A 20,835-nucleotide genomic window follows, 5' to 3' on the forward strand; every position below is an offset into this window, starting at 1 on the left:
ATTATTATCAAGTGAGTAAGATGCATTGGAAATTACTTTTCTTAATTCCTCTGTTGCCTTACACACTAAACCAATTTTCAGACGACGTCCAAGAGATGTGGCATTTACTAGCTGAGCTTCGTGCGAGCCAAAGGGGTCAGCTCCGCCATCAGGGCCTCCCGAGGTGGCTTTCGTGAGGAAGTCGGACCGACTACGCAAAGCCCAGCATAGCTTCGATGCAAAGAGATTTACTCAGAAGGAGCAAAGCACAACGCGTCCCCCCGCACCTTGCCTCACGGCGGCCTGCCCCTGGGCGCCCGCCGATGGCCCTCCCACGGAGCCGGGGCGAGGGGGCTGCGGCTCCCTGCGGTCAAAGGCCGGCTCTGTGGGGGCCATTAGCCCGTTCCGGAGCGGCGGCGCCGGCCGGAGGCTAGTGAGGCCCTCCCACCCCCCTCGCTGACAGGAAGGGGCTTCCCTCATCGCCCGCCCCCCCGAACTTTTGAAGCTCGAAGGCAGCCAGCCCGGCGGCTCCGAGAGGCCGTTCGCTGGCCTCCTAGGCAGCCCCTATTCCCAGCTCCCAGGGCGGGAAGGGACTGACGTTTCCCCCGGTCGCGCTGCGTTCCCCTGAGTGACCGTGCCCAGGGCTTTGCAGCCCGGGGGAGGAGGTGCCCCTCAGGAGCGTGTCGGCCCGGGCCCGGCGCCGGCGCCGGCCTCCCCGGGAGAGACCCCAGTCTCGTCCGACCGTCCCCTCGGGCCGGGCGGGCTCCCGCCGCCGCCGCCGCCTCTCAGCCCCCGGCACTCGGCAGGGGCGGCCGCGGAGGCCGGGCTCCCTCTGGGCGGCAGGAGGTGAATGGCAAGCGGCGGCTTCTCCCTCCCACACCCCAGTGTCGGTCTCGCCTCCTCCAGCAGCAGCAGCAGCGGGTCACCTCTGCGCGGCTGAGCCGTGCCGCGCCGCGCCGCGCTGCCTGCCGGCCGCAGGGCTGCGAGAGAGGCGGAGGCAGTGGCGGCTCTGCTCGCCGCCGCGGGCTCAGGGGCGCTACCTGCGGGGCCGCCGCCGAGGCGGGCAGCCGCCGCCGGGCTGCGGTGACATTGGGAGGAGACTCGTCCGAGGGCGGCGCCGGGGGCAGGAGCGCCCGTGCCCGCGGCTAGCGCCAGCCGCAACTCGCCCTCCCTGGGGCGGCGAGCCAGGCTCGGCTCCGGCTGCCCGGCGCGGCTACCGGAGCGCTCAGCCCTTCATTTCCTCTCGCCGTCGCGCTGCTGGAGGCTCCGGACTATAAATAGCAGGCTCGCCAGCCGCCGAGCGACACACGCACGCACCGGAGGAAAGTGCCGCGCCGGTCGCCCCGCCGGGCGGGCGCCCAGCTGCCAGCCAGGTACCCGCCGCTCGGGGCGCGCAGGGCAGGGCAGGGCAGGGCGAGGCGCGGGGGTTCTGTTTCCTGGTCTCCCCGCTGGCTCCGGCGCGTCAGGAGAGATTAAAAGCTGGGAGTCGGTTCCGGCAAAGTCCCTCCCTTTTATTCCCTTACCAAGTTTCTTAAGCTCACAGCCCGCAAGGCGTGCGCAGCCCGGGCAGAAGGCGAAGGCACTCTCGTCAGGGGCCGCCGCAGCCCGGCCAGCGGCCTCGGCGGGCGGCGATCCGGCCGGGCGTGCGCTGGGGGCGGCTGTCCCTCTCCCGCCCGCGGGGCGGGCGCCGCGCCTCCTTAGGGCCGGGGCTGAGGGAAGGCAGGCGGCCCGGCCGCCCCAGGGACGCCCGGCCGGCCCGCCGCCGCTCTCCGGGGATCACCGGCGGCGCGGAGGGACCCGGGCTGCAGGGGCAACTTCCAGCTCAGACCCGCCGGGCATTTCTCCTACTTTCTCCCGGCGGCGGCGGCGTTGCCTGCCGGGGAGCCTCGGTGCCGCCGCGGCGCGGTGCCTGGCCGCCCCCCGCGCAGCTGCAGCCGTGCCCCCTCCGAAGGGGCTTGAGGGCCTTATTTGCAACGGTTTTCTGTCGTGTTTGAAAGTTGGGGGTACTTGGCCGGTGAGGCGGGTAGCAGGCTCCGTAGGTGCCGCTAAGGGGTTAATTTGGTAGAGTAATCGAGCTACAGGGTACCCATCCCCATCTTGCAAATGAGAGCGTCTGCTGAAATGTGATGGAAACCACAGGAAAGGTATTACATATAGGTAAGTTGAGCAGAGTTGTAACTTGAAATTGTATCAGCCAGAAATGGGGGGATGGGGGGTGATACTTAATTTCTGAACTGTGATCCAGTGGAGCTCTATTTCTTTTCCCCAAAATGACATACAGATTTTGAAGCATGGACGGCAGAGCTTGTGCTATTCGCTTGCCTGGTCCCCAAAGCTAACCCGGTGCCTTATCTGAAATAAAAATAATAGGATGAAGTCTTTGTGGAGCTATGTTTTCATCTGATGTGTAATTATGTTTCCATTTCTCTTCCCTGCCAGAAGAAATTTACTTGTTTATTTGCCCATTAATGATGTGTTAAAATAGATATACTAAAATCAGACCATATATGTGCCATTTAAATCTGGCTTTGAGGCTAATTTTCAGTCTTCACTGGTTTACAGGCACCCTCTGTCTATATTTAAAAGATGTCTACATAGCAAGAATGGTGTTGGAAAATGTCTGTTTCTCGGTCTGTATCAAAGCAAGAGTTTATGTAAATAATTGGTTACTAACAAAACTTCTTATATGCAGATAAGTATTTACAAGTGTGATAGCAGCCTTTAAAAAGGCAGTGCTCCAGTCATTTGATTTTTTTTTTTAAATGTAATTTTTGTTTTACTTGATTAAATTTGAACTAGCTTTAAAGCCCTGCGGTATCTTAGGGGTTTTTTTGTCCTGTGAACCTGTATATTGGATGGGGTTTGTGCATGTAAGCCCTCATTACTGTAACTATCCATGCAGGACTGAATGCTATTTACTTCACACATTCTGATAATTCCACTAAAATTAAGATACAAGTCACAAGATTAATATGAGCAGAAATTAGTCCTGTGAGATTTTTACAGCCCTGATGACATTAGTGGGAGCATGTGGCAGTGTTATTACTTCAGAGCCCTACCTATTTTTGCTTTTTTTCCTCTGCTTTCTGACAGACTTTGTACGGTGCTCAAGATAAGATTAAGTCTTTCTTTAAAATACAGCTTTTCTTTTACTGGCTCTCTTGGACTACCTAAAGCTTCAAGTTCCAGTTCTCCATGGGTTCCTCAAACCATGCAGGTGCTGCTCATCTCTCTTTTGCTCTGGTTTCTCTGGAGAGACTTATCCATAAGGCTGCCTTAGTTCTTTTTGATCAAAGAATTTGGTCTTCCTCAGGCTGAAATGTATATCAAGGTGTATCAGTTTGAGAAAGTGTATCCAGGTGTCTCCTACAGATCCTCCTTTATGACCATCTCCTTATCTTCTGATCTGACATGAAGATTCCACAACATTAGGTGAAGGTTTTGTGAATCAAAATGCATGATTAATACCGTGCTTGGTACCTGGAAGTCTACTGTACTGCAAGAAGACAAAAAAACCCCCACCAAACCCAACAAAAAAAAACAGGAGAAGAAGATCTGCCTGGAGCATCGAAGTCAGCCTGTGGAGGTCAGCACTGCTAGTTGACAGTAAAGAGTGGAGGCTGCGAGATAGTCTGCAGGCGAAGTAATTGTTCAAATAGGCCGAGGCCTAAATTCAGTATGAATTTTGAGGAAAAGTAGTGGGATTGATATATCTGCTGAATTATTTAGCCTGTTATGGATATATATTTTTAGCATATGACATCTGCAGAAAAATATGAAAACAATACTTTTTGGATTTATGTAACATTTACAGGAGAAAGTAAGATAGTTTGCTAAGAGAGACAAACTGAAAGGCGAACGATTACTCCCAACACTAATGTTTCTTCAAAATTTATGATAATTTGAGCTAGCGTTCTTAACTACTTGGGCAGTTAGCTACGTTTCTCTCCCGAATTCATATTTTCATAACCTTTCCTGTATGCCAAATGCTCTGACTGATGGAAATTTTTAGGAAGGGCTAGTTTTGTTTGGCTTATTAAATCTTTTGTATTACATTAATATTTTGTTGTTACCATTTGACGAACGGCGAATGTTATTTATCACACTTTTGAGGAAGAATTCCTTCTTCCAAAGTAATCCAGACTGATACAAATCAAATTCTATGAAATGCTTTTTCTTGGCTTTTTAAAATAACTTGGAAATCTAACTTCACATGTCAAAATGTGGGGTGGACGGAAGGCTGAAATGTTGTTTGGGGACACTTGGCATCCTGGCTTCACCAAGCCTTCAGTCTTGCCTCCTACTTACCCTGGGTTTAGGAGCCCTCCCCACAGTTCCTGATTTCACCTACAAACCTGGCAGTCTTGCTACCATTTTGTCCCAGATTCTCCATCTCGTTCTTTAGGAGCACTCACAGTTGATTTTGCTCTTGCAGCCCTTAAGAATTTTTTTTTTTTTTTAAAGGAATGCCTAATTCTTCCTTAACTCTGCCAGACGAGGATCTGGTCAGTTAGCTTATCAGGCTCTCCTGTCATGGATTGTTGATCTGTTACAGAAAATCTGAGACAAACCTTAAAAGGCCGGCTGGATTGCACAAGGTTTGAGTGGGGTGCTGGACTTTAGCTCATAGATGTCTTCATAGTGATAGAGGGTTTTAATTACAAAGACTTGCTTGTCTTGATACAAGATCCACACTGACAATTCTAAAAAGGAGTTGAGGTTTGTGAATTTCAGTTTCCTGCTCTTTGGAATACTATGTTAACTGCTTGCCAGCTGAATATTAAGAAGAGAAAAAACCTGTAAATTAATGATGGAGGATTCTTTAGTTTATTTTCCCCATAATCTGCAAAGGTAGATTCAGTTAATTTGTCCGGGTCGGTAGCAGATCATTCCACGGAAGAGGTTTTTTCCCATTTCTTCTGTCATCATAAGTTAACTAAAGATGGGCAGAATCTCAAATATCAAATCAGATTTATACAATGCATTCTACTGTGAAAATTGCTGTTAGGAGACAGCGTATGTTGTCTGTCTTCCAAGTCTCGTGTACCTTTTTGGCAAGGTATACTGAGATAACATACTGAAAAGTGAAGTGGGCATCTTACGCTGTACATGGTACACTTATTAATTTGTCTTTTAAGAGGGAGTGAATAGAACAAATTGTAATAGCTTACTCTGTAGGTCTTTCAAGTTTACAATGATAAAGTTTGCTTATACACTTCAGCAGTGGGTTTTAAATTGTTTGATGTCAGTATCTTTAGTGGGACTATTTAAAAATATAGAATTATTTCTGCTTCTAAGGTGTTTTAGATCCAAGTTCTGTAGAACTTACTACCCTTCTGAGTCCAGAAGAGACTGGGCAGAACAGTTCTTGTGTTCACAGTAGTTTCAACTCTGTAGCTGCACAAAGAGTTTTAATATTGATTTCCTTAGGTAAGGATGCCAATAGGCTTTTTGCCTCAGCCTGACAAACTAAGCCTCTTCTTCGCATTTGTCAGTGAATTTGCCCCATAGGTTTCTTTAGATTGTTTTTAATGTTGAAGAAGACTTTAATGAAAATACGGAAGACAACAGAACCTGAAGGTGCTTACTTGACATAGTACGGTGTCAGAGTTGTTAAATGTGATGCTGTTTATCAAGTTCATTTCTTTGGCAGGCTGACTTTGTGCTCTGTTACTATGTGCCATGGCATTAAAAATTAAATCCATCTGTGGTTTTTTGGTGGATGTTTTTAGTTTTGTTGTATATCCTGTTTCTATGAAATGTCACCCTATGCTGTGACCTCAGTGAAAATTTATCCTGAGTACAGTAGTAAAGTCAATCTGGGCTAAGTCTGTCTGGGGAGCATTTTCACTTAAACTTACCATATATACATAACTAAAACACTTCCATTTGTATCAATTTCTTTAATTCTGTTAGTTGTACACGTGTCAATAGGAGTTTCTTGCTTGCTGTGAAAACACTAATTTGGCAAATAGGGTGAAATCTCTTAATATGAGGCACTAAAGACTCCATTTTTTTAATTATAATTGTAAGAGGTGGATGTGTAATGGACAATTAAGAGGGAGAAAGTCTTGTGGGAAATAAGCTTTTATTGTATTTTGACAGTTTTTCATGTACCATCAGGTTTTTGTATTGTTTGCTTATTTATAAACTGTGATCTTAGCATATTCTAGCAATGCTAGTAAGATGCACTGAACCTAGGGTGCATGTTTCTATTACAAAAATGACTCAAAAACATTAAAATGGGTATAACAGTCTAGGTGGTAAATGTGACAGTATCTTGTGTGTTTACTGCTGTGCGAATGGAGCATTAAGCAGAACGCATCAACACTTTGGTATTGTACAGTGTTTCTATTACAGCAGTAACATTGCTGCTCTGCCTGGATCTTGTTTGCTTTGTTTATGTGTAAATGGCTAAAGAAAACAGGTATCAGTAGAACTAAGTTTTATAGGGTGAAATTACTTTCTCTGCTATAGTGATGTAATTTTAGAATAAATCTCTTCAATGGGTTATTCCAGTTTATACTGTAAATGAGAACAGAATTTACACAGAGTAGGAGATACTGCATTTGACGTTCAGAATGTCAGTCTGCTATTTTTATAGTTTTAAAAATATACTTTCAATTGATGAGAAGATCTTTAATTTTTCAAATTAATAATCTGAAAGTTGAAGTGTGTATGCAAAGTGCCTTTTTGCTCTAGCCAAGTAAGTGTGTGGGTTGGGTATTTCTTTTTTTTCTTCCCCCTCCAAAAGGCAGCTGTAGAGCTACACTATATCTGGAATTTCTGTGTTACTGTCTGTCATGACACACAGTTCGTGTGGCTTTTGTAGAACGGCCATGTGGTGTAGCCTCTCTGTGTTAGCTGGAAATGATAAAGATGGCAATGTAGCCTCTGTGGGGGAAGTTACCGTAAAGCAAACTTTTCTGCAGTCCTGCACAACAGCTCTTTCCGCAGGAGAAGTGTGATCAGGCTCATCAGGCGGTGATCCAGTGATTAAACCTTGGAATAAAGGTAGAGGATGTAAATGATGAAGAAATACCTGGTTTAAAAAAAATACGTTGAAATAAGCATTCTCGGTTTAGACCTGCTATTGAGAGATACTGTTTAATTTGATCTGTAGTTTACACACAAGCACAGATGCTTAACCTGCATTAATTAAGTTTTCACTCGGTGAATCTACGTTAAACGCTTTTCCAAATGAATCATATCTGATGATTGTTTAGCCACCGAGTTAAAAATATATGTCTATCATTCTTAATTGTTGTATCTAGGAATTTTTTTTTTGCTTTCCTACTGTCGGTGTCAGACAGCTTTAGGTTTTGGTATTTTGTTTCAGCTGGCTAGTGTAGTCTTTTCCTTCTAGGAACTGATAGTTTCCAAGTAACATAAATAAAAGTGGTGGCTGCTATTTTTATGGAAGTTTTTTTGGGTTTGGATACCTCAGGTGCAGATAGCTGGAAGCTTGGAACATAGGAATATAGCCTACACTAGATGGCAGTGTAAAATATGAAGAAGCCTTAAAACATTTGGAATTCTTAAACCTAGTAGAAGCTGCCACAATTATGGCTCAGTTCATGGATAAGCATATTTTTACTGCGTGCACTCCTGTTAAGTACAAGGTCACTCATTTTCATGATCTAAATTTGTCTTGAATTTACCTTGTTTGAGTAAGAGAATATGTTTGGGCAGTTATTGTAAGATAGCTGGCATGCTGTAAATTCAGTCTACAGTTTAATCTTGGTTAGCTGGGTTATGTTTGCAGTTATTTATTGGTTAGGAAAACGACATGTATTTTTGAAAATGTTATTTGAGATGTATATTTTAAAACTGTAGGACAGAAGCTATCAACTGATAAAACAACGATGGGCAAGACTTCATTTTAGTATTTTATAGCTGTATTATGGCCATTTATTATTTACATAGGATGATCTGGTATGTATATGTTGGTTTTTTAAAATAAAATAAATTAAATTGTACATAATCTCCAGGGCAAATTACTGATGTCAAATTGCATGTACTGTTACAGTTTATTGATTTTTCCCTTATAGAAAGTGTCTATGTGTGCGAAGTGATGTGTATATATAAAACCAGTTGCTGTGATGTCTGTCTTTTTGAAAATGGTAAGATGTGTGAGCCTCAAAACACCCAAACGTATCTTAACGTTGTTCGAGCATTGCAAGGAGGCTTCAGTGAGCATGGGAGTTAGGACAGTTGTTTGTGAGCAAAGTATATCCTTTGTTAGTACACCTTGGAGTGCTTTCAAAGTTTTCCTTTAGTTGTGTCTGATCATACAAAAATTCTGATCAAGGTGGAGAGAAAAACATTAACAAGAAACCTTTAAATCGGTTTCTGTACCGTCAAGATGTGATAGCCTAGAGATAGATTTCCCTACTAAAGCATAAAAAGCAAGAGGGATTAGAGGACCCAGCCTATAAAGGTTGTGTGCATAGTTGTTGAACTGCTTTGTTATATATTTGCAAGTGAAATTAGAAAGCAGTTTGATATAACACCGTGAAAGCTTTATGTTTTCATAAATTGGATTTTCTTTCTCTGACAAAAATGAAAAGCCTGGTCACAATATAGCTTCTTCGGAACTGCGTATTGGAAAAAGCAAAGCTATCCACATGCTCGGATTATTAAATGTACTCAGGCTGTCAAAATATATATGTAAATATATGTAGTACTTTGCCCTGAAATTGATCAGTATTCAACCTGGTGGTAAATTAGGAAGACCGTACATGCTTAAGATACGTCATGACATGCTGAATATGTTTGAGGAAAGAATATCGTACAAAATCCCAACTTCTGATAATGACTCCTTGTAAGTAGAAGATAGAAAAGTACTATAAGATAGTAGGAGTGTTTAGTGAGGAAATAACACTTCCCTTTCCTTGCTTTTCTGCTACTACTATAATGCTTTTCATAGAAGAAAATGTTAGGTTCCATTGATACCTGTAATATCAGTATTTTGAAGATAATGTGAAAGATTTACCAGCAGAAAATGTAGATGTTCCAATAAACCTATGCTTGGAGACATACTGCATGTGTGCGTATGGATCTTTGGGGGACACGGTAAGTACTGTCCCTCTACGTTTATGTAGTCTTTTGAAAATTCAGCTTTAACTTTTATCGTTCTTAGATTGCAGCAAAGGAAGCCTTGTGTAAATTCTCCTTGGCAGCTCAGAATCTTAGTTGTTGCTTGAACTCCAAGTGTAGACTGAGATACCGTGTCTCAGTTTGGATCTTTTTGGTTTGGCACTTACAGATAATTTTTTTTGTTTGTTTGTTGTGTTTTGATTAGCATTCTTAATTGAATGGCAAACTGTGGTAACCTTGCATGAAAGAAAAAGCACGTTAAACACCAGTTTATTCCCAAAAAAGGTTGTGGATGCCCATATTAATGTGAATAGGAGTTGTCCTACAATTTGCAGCTGAAGACTGATCTAAAGATGTGTGGGAACCTGACAGAGGAGATCCCTAACAAAAGCATACTGTGAGAAGTCGCCAACTGACTCACAGGGTGAAAAGAATACAGACACTGAAGCAAGATTAAGTGGCAGTTTATTTTAGACCTGTATAAAAAGTATTCCAGAAATAAACTGTCTGATCTGGTGTCCAATGCTCTCACCTCCAACCATGATCACGGGGAAACTGAAATCTCTTTGTCCAGTTTGGTATTGGTTTTCGTAAAGGCTGAGGAGGCTTGATCTGTGCAGGTGTGATGGTATCAGTCCTATTTTCTTTTTTTTTTCCTGTCTTTTTTTTTTCCTTTTACCCCCCTCAACCTGGATGTCAGTCACCCAGTTTCCTGATAGTTTTGTTCTGGGCTAGCACTTGGCTATTGTTTGAGGTCCACCAGCTTGTTCTCTAAAACTTTACTCCTGAGAATGGGTCTCATGGCTGTGTAAGTGTTTGGGATGCTACTGAGTGTATCATGCCTGTGGCATGCCGTGTGATCAAAGATGCATTAGACTACCAAAGTAACCCTCTAAGCTTACTGTTCTTGGTAGTATGATGTTACAAGAAAGGTAAAAACTTTCTATTTATTTTACTTTTTTGTGTGTAGGAGAAAATTCCCTGTTTCTGTTTCCACAGGTGGTTCAGTTGCCAGTTGCAGATATAGCTTTCTTGTCCATTACCTGTGGTCGTGGGTGCAAGTTGGAGGAATTACTGATACTGATCTTGGAAACAAGGTGATGAGTCCCAGATTAAGCAAAGCAAGTAGAGCCTCCGGAGCCCCTGGCAACAAGTCACTTCTTACCTGAGCAGTGAGGACAAAGGGAAGCTAACCCTTCTGGAGTCATCCACTTATTTTTCTAGTACAGCCAAACCTTTCCGTCTTCTTCCAGGTGGTAGCATTTGTTGGCTATCATATTTAAATAAATCTGATGTTCCACTAAGAAGCATGCTACAATTGTTTCCATGTTATTATGAGAAGATACATTTATAATAATTATTTAAAATACCTAATTCAGCACTTGCTCAACTTGTTGAACAGCTTGCTAATGAGGTGTCCTAGAGTTATCTATGAATATTTATTAAGATTTATATCAACAAGAGAACACAGAAAAACTGTACGCTTTTTCCAAAGAAAAATTATGGTTACTCATTTTCAGTGCGCTGAAATTACCTTAACAATCAATTTTGGTATGTTACAATAGAATGACATGCTTGGGTATTTTGCTGGAAGCAGTGATCTTTTTTTTTTTTTTTTTTTTCTCCTCTGTCTGATCTAGTTCATCAAAACAACATAGTGCAGGTAAAGTGGAATTTTACCTGAGGTTTGTGGCTACCTTTTTGTAAATACAAAAATAATGAATAGCTTTGTCCTCATGAACTGTTCCAGTTGGGGAAAAAACCAAACCAAAACACCCCAAAACATGTGCACCTTTTGTCTTTTTTAAATAAAATACTGATGAAGTCTAGCCCATGTCTGTGGGAATTTGTGTTCTTGTCAGATACTTCCTAAGTTCTGAAAAACATCAGCTTTGACAATCTATTTTTGTGTTCTGAAAGAGTAATGTCTCCCACTGTAGTTTGAAGGTTAAGGTAGAAATATTTTTATGAAAATTGAATTACGAAGTGCAAGAATATTGAAAACATAGCAGAAGATAGATTTTTAAGCCATTTTAAAAGACAATACCAGCCCGTCAGTTATGACCCTAGTTTTTCATTTCTGTATTTGGAGCAGTGTTGCAGCTTTACATCCAGATGATTTGTTAGTTCTGCTGTAATAAATAATTCAAAAGAGCTTTTATTGTATAGTCAGCAATGTCACGTATCTCTCACCTTCTCTAAGTGATGGGAGCGGATTCTGACCCCATTTGCAGTGCTGTAAGTTTACTGAAGCTCGAGGAAGCACTCTAAGATCTTGGCTTTTGGGTTTTGTTTTCTCAAAAAATTTTCTTGGCTTAATTTAAAAATCAAATTTTAAAAATTATTAGTAATGTAGCCCCTCTTGTGTTGATTCTGGAAATGCACAGAGGGGACAGGATAGTCAGACATAGAAGTGCTACTATCTTGGAAGGAAGTATAGGTCCCATCTTGAAAACACTCATTGGGCTGAGGCTCAGACTCACATTTCGGTCAAATGTACTGATACCTTGAACAGGCAAGGTAAGATGTGCCTCTGTTAGAATGGCAGTGAGAAGCTGGAGGAGAGCTAGTGTCTGCAGAGCAGGGAACCTCTGGGGAGTCATAAAAACATCAGGGCTAGTAGCAATTTTCCTACCAAATGGGAAATGAAGGGGTATGCCATGAACAGTCTCAGTGTTGCAGCTTTCCTGAATCTTTAACAATGAAGTTAAGTCTTTGTGTGCTTGGCCACTTTCCATCTTACCTCAAAGGTTGTCTTGTCCCTGTTTACATTTAGAGGACTTCTGTGTATATGAGGAGATGATGACCTGGCTGCCTCCTTAATGTTCACATGTGAGACTGACTCCCTTTATGAGGCAGAAATGTGGCAGGATGCATTTGGGTCGCAGAGAGCATCAGAACCTTCAGTGTCTTTAATTTGGATTTGTGAGTATCTTGATGAAACATTTCTGTTTCTCTTTTACTGTTTATATCAGCCATGATAACATGCCCTGTTCTTTGTCTTTTGAGTTGTTCATACAACGCAAAGCACGGAAATCAGACTTTCCCATCTATTGCCTGGTTTCTTTTTTCTTTTGCCTGCCTGGCATGATGTCCTGGCCTCGCAAGGTCTCTAATGCCTACTTCCTAGACACCCTATGGTAAGCTTTTTCCCATCCAGAGGGACCTTGTCAGGCTTGAGAAAAGTAGGCCAATGTGAACCTCATGGAGTTCAAAAAAACCAAGTGCAAGGTCCTGCCCCTGAGTCAGGGCAATCACCAATATCAGTACAGACTGGGTGATGGACTGATTGAGAGCAGCCCTGCTGAGAAGGACTTGGGGATACTGGTGGATGAAAAATTAGAAATTAGTTAGGAATGTGCACTTGCAGCCCAGAAAGCAGATTGTATTCTGGTCCACATAAAAAGAAGCGTGGCCAGCAGGTCAGGGGAGGTGATTCTCTCTCTCTACGCTGCTCTGGTGAGACCTCACCTGGAGTACTGCATCCAGCTCTGGAGTTCTCAGCACAGGAAAAGCATGGACCTGTTGGAGCAAGTCCAGAGGAGGGCCACGAAAATTATCAAAGGGCTGGAACACCCCTCCTCTAAAGAAAGGCTGAGAGAGTTGGGGTTGTTCAGCCTGGAGAAGGCTCCAGGGAAACCTTACTGTGGCCTTTCAATACTTATAAGAAGGGGGCTTATAACAGACAGAGAAAGACTTTTTACCAGGGCCTGTAGTGACAGGATAAGGGGTAATGGTTTTAAACTGAAAGAGGGTAGATTTAGATTGGACATAAGGAAGAAATTATTTACAGTGAGGGTGGTGAGACACTGGAACAGGTTGCCCAGAGAAGTTGTGTGGATGCCCCATCATTGGAAGTGTTCAAGGTCAGGTTGGACAGGCCTTTGAGCAACCTGGTCTAGTGGAAGTTGTCCCTGCCCATGGCAGAGGGGTTGGAACTGGATGATCTTTAAAGGTCCCTTCCAACTCAAACCATTTGGTAATTCAGTGATCAGGATTTGCCTTTCGAACTGTCCCATAGTGTTAGTCTTGGTGGTTATTTGGGAGATAAAAAGATTCGAGTTTGTTCTAATTTGTTCATAGTAACAAGCTTAGTTTGTTTCAATTCTCAATGAAGATGTAATTTAAGTTTTATATGTAGAACTACTGTTGGTCAAGCAGACCTTGAACTGAAGTAAATTCTATTCTCACATACTGTTAAGCAGTTGTTTTTTTGTTTTTTAATGAAAAGTGCATATAGTTATTTTTTGGAACTTAATGAGAAGTGTTCAGTATGCCCAGAAAACTTGTAAATGTAAAGTCTCTGACATACTACAGTTAACTTGGCCTCTTATTACAGTCAGCGATACGGGTTTTTACTCTTTCCTCATACATGGTTATCTTTCAGCTTATTTTATTTCTGTACAAATAGTGTTGTTCCCATTTTAGCCCAGTGAGGGATATTCATAGCTTTCAGACCTAGTTCTTATCATACCCAGACTACTAACAGAATCAGACAGTGTAAGCCAGGACCTAGTGTTGAGGTGGGAGATGCACGTAACTTGCCATGCTCTTCTCAGTAGAATTTTCTGCATCTGACAGATGATGCAACCAAACGAGTAAACAAAATTCAGATCTTGTAATATCTGTAGGTAGCAGGTGTCTGTATAGGTCACGGACTGCAGTGACTCAGGTAACTGAAAATAAATAAAATAATTCATACTATATTTAAAATAAACACTGCCTTAATCCGTAAACTTAAAAGTAATCATATGTGAAGAAGAGGACACAAAGTGTAAGTAAGTTCATCAGATTGAATGGAGAAAGACAGATAATTCTTTTTGTTTGCTATACCATAGAAAAAAAAAAAAGAAATGCCTTAAAAGAATTACCAGGCAAGGAGGAGATAATTAAACCATCAAACACAGGGAATTTCATGGCCATTGTGGGTAAACAACTCTGGCTGCTCCAGGCAAGGGACCAACTTAATTAAAAAAACAAAACAAACAAACAAAATAAAAAAAAACAAAAACCCAACCTAATTTAGTTAACCCATTTATCAAAGAAATATGTTGGAAAACCAGTAGTCTTTCTACAGACATTAACACTTTGCCTATAAGTGCAACATTTTAGAAAGGGAACTTTCTAAACTTTCTTTGGCATTACTTTAAAAATGTACAAACAGCATGGTATGCAAAAGTGGTTTTTTTTTTTTTTTTTTTTTTTTTAAATCCTAACTACCTGATACTTAATTCCTTTTTTTTCATCATAAAATATTTAATTTTCCTTTTCTAAATAAGGGGAAAGTGGAGATCTGTAGCAGGAATTGCATTTTCTTCTGTTTATTGGAAGAGAAATACCTTATGACCTTTCTATTAGTATTTACTGGGTACTCCACAGGTATTAAAATACCTCTCAGTTGGTCTTGATGATACATCGCTAATTAAAGTTTGGGTTTTCTCACTTCTACCAATGAGTCTGAGAAGGCTTTTTCTTTGAGGAAAAATGTATTTTATCTCCTTTATGGATAATGGTAGTTTTAATGAGATATTGACTGTTAGAAAATATGCTTAGGTATTTAAAAATTAAGGAATACCAAAACTAACGCAAACCTCTTGTATTGGTTTCTTTATCTAGTTACAGAAGCCAGCGGAGATTTTTTTAATCATTTTTTAATTGGGCTAGGAAAGAATGAATAGTGAGCAAGCCAACATACAGTCTGGAAAAGTATTTAAAAAAAAAAGTGTTGGGCCATAGTGAAGATATAAATAACTTTACAATTGACAGAGTAAAGGCAGATAGACATTTGAGAATCCCAAAGTTAACTTATATTCGCATACCAGAGAATCACATGGAAAATGCATTGTTGTTCAAGAAGCATTACATAAGCTGCAGTGCCGTGCTGGAGTGGGGCGTGAATTTAGACAACTGTGAAGTCAACAGTTTTGTAGCTTGAAAAAGCCCTGGTTTGTACTCCACGTGATTTGGAATCAATGGCTCATCAATATCGGGCAATGTGAGAAAGAAAAGACTGGTTACTTTTTGAAGGGAGGACCTGTGGAGAGTTTTTTTTGATCTATAGTACAAAAATCTGAGAATATTTTTTGCCACATTTCCCCTCGGTTACTGTGTTGAGAGAGACTTCTGCTCCCAAAGGTGGAAGTGTTACAAAATTAGCGTGAATCCAATTTTTTCTACTAACTCCTGTGGTGTCTGGTCTCCTCAAAACTCCACTGGGAATAGGAGCTTTAATCAGGAGAGAAGTTAACCTGGACAGCATTACTATGATTTTTATTCCACAGTTTATCCAGGGATTTGGCTAGGGGATTCAGAATGGCCCGGTAAGTATCTGTCATCCCTGTCCTTACCAGTCTGCGTGTCATAACCAGATAAAAAAATACTATATATGGTTGGGGTAATAGTATCAAGCCAGACATCCTCCTCCTGTAATTTACTATTCAAAATAAGTAAGGCTGAGGAATAAGAAGTGAGTGGATGAGAGCATCAATTGGGAAATTTGCTGCTCATGTGCTTTTTAAGGGCAGGAAAGAAGATTAGGGAGAAGAAGCAGGTGAGATCTTGAAGCTCTGTATACAGAGTGTAGTCTCAGTAGGTATGATTCCAGGTCCAGGACTTTAACATTTTCAAAATATTCAAAGAAATTAATAGATAAAATATTAAAAATAAGGTTTTGGTCTGGCCAGTCATCACTCATCTCCGAGTGAGCTTGAGCAGTACATCATCTGTGCAATCAAGCAAACGCTGTTTGCACGAGGTTGTGCAGCTTGTGGTGGTGTGGATGCCATCTTGGCCTGCAAGCCTCCTCTTGTCTATTATTGCACCACTGTGGCTACAGCATTACCAGCTGAATGTACTCATTAGCACGTGGGAAGGGTATGGAAATGGTAATGGCTGGATTGCCGAGGGAAGCACTCAATTGCTCAAGTAAAGGTGAGCGTTTGTGTGAGCTCAAGGCTGGACTGTAACTAGAGCTGCCAAATCTAAAACTTTAAAATCACCATTAGCCTAAGCATTCAGAATGAATCAATGTAATACTTTCAGCCTTCAGTTTGAAATAACACTTTTACTCGTACGTGGTTTCCTAAATTGTTGCAGAATATGTGATGTGGTATTTGCAAATAGCAGCATTACTTCAAAAATTACTGGCATTCCTACTGGTCTATGTAGATGCATTAGTCACGGACTGTTTTACTGTAGTTGGGGAAAAAGCTAGAACTGAGCGCTTATGTATAAATGAACATATATAAAGCTCAGTGCCAGAAGGGCAGCAAGGGAGAAAACGTAGGCATGCCAGAGGTACCTGTGAAACCAAAAGGAAGAAATCAGCATTCTCCTAAGAAGCTTCTGCTGCGTGCTTACACTAAATTAACAGTATGTAACAAGTTTTCCTGTTGTGTCTAGTTGTACTAATGCCTTGTGCCTCTCTGACAGAATTTTGGAAATGCGTTGAGTCGGTGTGTGTGCATGTGTCTCTTCTAGCTCAGCGGGGCAGTGATTCTTGATAACAGCAACTAGATTCAACTTCAAATTCGTATTATTACAGGGCATAGTTATCTAACATTTTTTGCAAGTACTTTTCCAATCTTACTTTTAGTTGTGGATTTCATATTTAAAATGTGAGGATTCGTAATGTTAAGAGTAATATTAAGGAACATTAATATTTAATCTGGTGTCATAAGAAATAGCTTACGGTCATTTTTGCAGATGAGATAGGTAAGATATCTCTCATAGTTCCCTTGGAATTTTGGTGCTTATTAATCACTCTTTGCTTAAGGGATAAGGCCTAAAATCTTCCTTTGTATTCGTCTGCCAGAAGTTAGATTACATTGGAACTAAATAAACACTAAGTTGGAAGGAATTTAGATTAAGATCCATATTTGTAGATTTTTTAATACCTTAATCCTGAAAAACAAAGCTGAAACTTCTCATCTTTGCCAGCACTACAGTAAACTCTGGGTTGGCACAGTTCATGCTTCTGTGCTGGTCTGTCCCTGGCACTTGATATTTTCCAGCTCTATTCTTCATTCACGGAAGTGCATAAGTAGAAGTAGGACGTGGTGGAAATGTTGTCTCCTTAGATGTATGCTCGTAAGAATTTCCCTCTGCAGGGCAGTTTGCTGGTCAAAGTTGATGACTTAACTGGAACAGAAGGTTCGGATCAGAACAAGAAATTAACCTCGATTAAGGTCTTCAGTTTTAAATCTGCATCCTTATTAAAAACACAACACATTGGTGGTTTTCTTAAAAGGCTTGCTGTGAGTTATGGTTTGAATATCTTTTTTGAAGAATTTTTTGCAAGATTTCTTCTGGTTCCCCTGCGCCTCCGCCCCCCAAGGTGCAGGGGCACTTTTGTCTGTGCTCTTAGCTGCTTACCAGCCCGGTTTCCTATTCTTCAGCTTAGTTGTAACACAATATTGTTAAGGATTATTTAATGATCTGGTTAGAACTATGTATTGCCATATACTGAAATGATATGTTCAACATTTCTTCTCTTTGTTCTTTGTGTCTTTAAAAGTGGTAGTTTTCTGTCTTAATCGAAAATGTAAAGTTATTCTTCACACTGAATGCAGGAGGTTTAATTCTTTTCTTTTCAACACAAAAGTATAGAGTTGCTGGCTGGAAAAGGTCCTTTTTTTTTTTTGGTTAACGGAATGCATAAAACTGTTTAAGCGCATTTTAGGTACAGCCTTGTAGAAAATTTCTGCCTCTATATGGAAAAAAATTACCACATTTATCTGGGAAAGATTTGGGAATGGAGTGGTTTTTCTAGAGAAAGCTTATGTTGGAAATGGTGGAAATCTAGCTTTGTGGGAAGAAAGACTAGGTAGGTCCTTTAATGAGGGCCAGGGATAATTGAAGTAGGAGGTAGGTATGAAGGGTCAGGATGAGAATATTTTAGTAAGGATGAAAAGGATGGGCACCGATAGCCTGGAAAGCTGGAGGTGAAGTGACAGTCCCTTTGTTCATTTTGCTGTCTTCATTGTTTTGTTCCTGAGTTTTGAGGCTGTTTTCTTGAAAAATTCTAATTCAGCGATGAGAAAAAGAAGATGAAAGTTTGAAGTGTAGTTGTGCGTGTTGTTTTTAGACTAGAAAATCAAATGAAAAGTAACAAAGTTTAGATAAACTGTCTCATTTTAAGTCTTGTCTCCTGGTTTTGGTGGTGATAGGAGGGCAGCTGCAAATAGGTTGATTGCACAAACCTTTGGGCAGTTTGAGAAACTCTTAGACCAGAAAAATGAGAAATGACAGAAATGCTGGGAGAACAAGGGAAAAGATGACATTTCTGTATTTCTCCTGGTTTCTGCCTTTGTTTTTCTTTATAAAATTCAAGTGCAGCTTACTTCAGGGCATGACAGATAGCTGTTGTCTTTTTTTTTTAAAGAAAAGCCCAAATAAAAACCCCTCTCAATTGCATGTCAGAAGTCATCCTTTGTTTTCAAATTACATTCCTATGCCTGTGTAGATATGACATTCAATTATAAACTATATTAAAATTTCAGAATGTTTTATTTTATCAATAAAACGCAATTTATTTTGTATAGTCTACAAATAAGTTTCCTCATGACTATCAAAAATCTTGTGCAAGCCATAATCAAAATGCTAATTAAAAAAAAAATCCAGTCACCCTTTTCCATTTAAGGAGAATGGGGAGTGATTGTAATTTTTTGATCCAACACAGGAATAAGTAATCTTAATTAAGCAATCTTAATCTGTAAAACTAAGACTGATTTCTTATCCTACTGGGACAGGATGGCTTGTTACAGGGCACTTGGATAGTAGTAATGTTTAATGGTATACAATTTGTTAGATGGAGAGAAAGCTTTATTCTATGAGCAGATGAAAATTTGATCGTCAGAGACTATCAGGAGACTTGGAAATGTATGTGGTAGATAGGCATGAAATAAAAGATAATCTAATGGTAGTCACTAACTTGCACTTTTTTTGCTAAAGTCAGTATCTCCTTAAATGAAGGTTAGTTGCCATGTTTTCCCCCGCTCTAGGTGGACCGTATTGGAAGGTGGACCATACTGGATCCACCTAGTCTGGGTCCAGTAATCCAGTGCCATGAGAAGGGGATAACAAGTTCTTATTCTTGTTTCTATAGTTTCTATAGTTTCTCTTCTTTTGTCACTTCTTACCACTGCCAGAAGAAGAAACACGGAAGAGCATGCAAAGCCTTTCCAGGTAGTATTGAGTTCCACCGTATGAAATAAAAGAGTGATAGGAATATTCTGTAATCAGTTGATACAGGACAGCAGCGTATTTATTGTACTGGATGACTTGTCACCCAATAAAGTCACCCATATCGAGTGCAGTGCTGAGTTGGAATCTGTACATAGCTGCCAGCAGCCGCTGGTGAACTGGTACTCTTCACTCCTTGAAGCATAATTTAGCAGACCCAACAAAGGAAGGAGGCAGAATTGGTACCATGGGGTTGAGTCCCCTGATGACATAAAAAGAGGCAAATTATACTTTTCTGGGCCAATGATCTAGGGGTCAGAACTTACTGTTGTAGCTTTTTAACCACTTTTTACTGTGGTTTTCTTCCTTTAGTTTTAATATGCAAATTAGCCGTCAAGTCTATTAATTGTTTTACCAGCATCCATGGAAATGAAATAAAATGGGAGAGAATGCAGCTGTCAGTGGGAGCTGTGCTCATTTAATGACTGTAAATTTGACCTCAAGCTGGGCCTCCTCTTATTCCCTTTCCTGTGGATAGGGATTTGATGGAATTATTTTGGTATGATAGCATTTCAAAATTTTGACATATATTTAAATAGATACGGACTGCGCGCTTGAATCTGTACTTAGCCTTTCACTTAACCTGAAGACTTACAAATGCAAACAAAATAAATGAACAAAGCACTCAGTAAAATCATCTTGAGTGATGCCTGCCATGTAAGAAAAACAGCAAACTGACTGCCAGACAGTATCAGACCTAAAGGGGACAACCTCAGCTCTGGCCAGGTATGGCAAAGAGCTGTAGTACAACACGGTTACTGCAAAGTAGGTATTAGGAGGTAAGCTATCCTTTCTGTATTTTTGTATTTTAAATGCTCTGGTTTAGAGTAAATAGCATAAATGCTGCTAATATGTCTTAATATGTATGAAATGTCCTAGAACAATGTCCCCCACCTCGGATACGTGGCAGCTGGTGACACAGCTGTCTTTTTGTGACAAGTCAGTCTGGCACTGCTGTAGGCACAGCAGGATTACTGAGAAACCTGAGATATGTTTTGTCTTCAGGGCTCTTTTTCTGTTAACTAAATAGATGTCCCAGCACTGATCATCATCTCCCGAGCGCAAGGTCTGAAGTACAGTACTGGATTTTGGGACAGTGGAAGATTAAACGGTTACGTTTCTCTCTTCAGGCTCAATTGGGATTGCTCTAATTTATGTCAGTTTTGAGCTGACGCCTCACAGTCTCTGTGCTGTTCGGATTAGTCCAAGCATAAGGTGCTTTGGGTAAATTGCTTCTCTCATGCTCAGATTGGCTTCCAGCACCTCTCTCCCTGGGGTGAAGGGGGATGTAGGACCATTTTGTTGCTGAGGAGCTGAGGGTTTAGTTTACTACCAGCCACATTATGGCTCCTTTTAAGGATTAGCCCGGAATAGAGAAGTGAAATATTTAATTTAGATACTACTCCCCTCCTTTCCCCTTCTCTTCAAAATGGTTCCAAAGACTGTGCATCCAGATACTTGAACTATACATTGGTAGGTGTCAGTTTTTCTGTTGATGGATTTTTATTTGTTTAT

General features: G+C 41.2%; 1 protein-coding gene across 3 annotated transcripts in view; it reads left to right on the forward strand.

Annotated features, from left to right (window-relative positions):
• The first annotated feature begins 879 nt into the window (after positions 1 to 879).
• INPP4B (inositol polyphosphate-4-phosphatase type II B) overlaps positions 880 to 20,835 on the forward strand; it is a 370,055-nt gene continuing 350,099 nt past the window's right edge. For all 3 annotated transcript variants that reach the window (XM_075501000.1, XM_075501001.1, XM_075501002.1), the window contains exon 1: positions 880 to 1,352. The gene's annotated coding sequence lies outside the window, so the exon portion shown is untranslated. The remainder of the gene's footprint in view (positions 1,353 to 20,835) is intronic.

Source organism: Mycteria americana, chromosome 4, assembly GCF_035582795.1.
Source record: "Mycteria americana isolate JAX WOST 10 ecotype Jacksonville Zoo and Gardens chromosome 4, USCA_MyAme_1.0, whole genome shotgun sequence".
In the NCBI taxonomy this organism is placed as follows: domain Eukaryota; kingdom Metazoa; phylum Chordata; class Aves; order Ciconiiformes; family Ciconiidae; genus Mycteria; species Mycteria americana.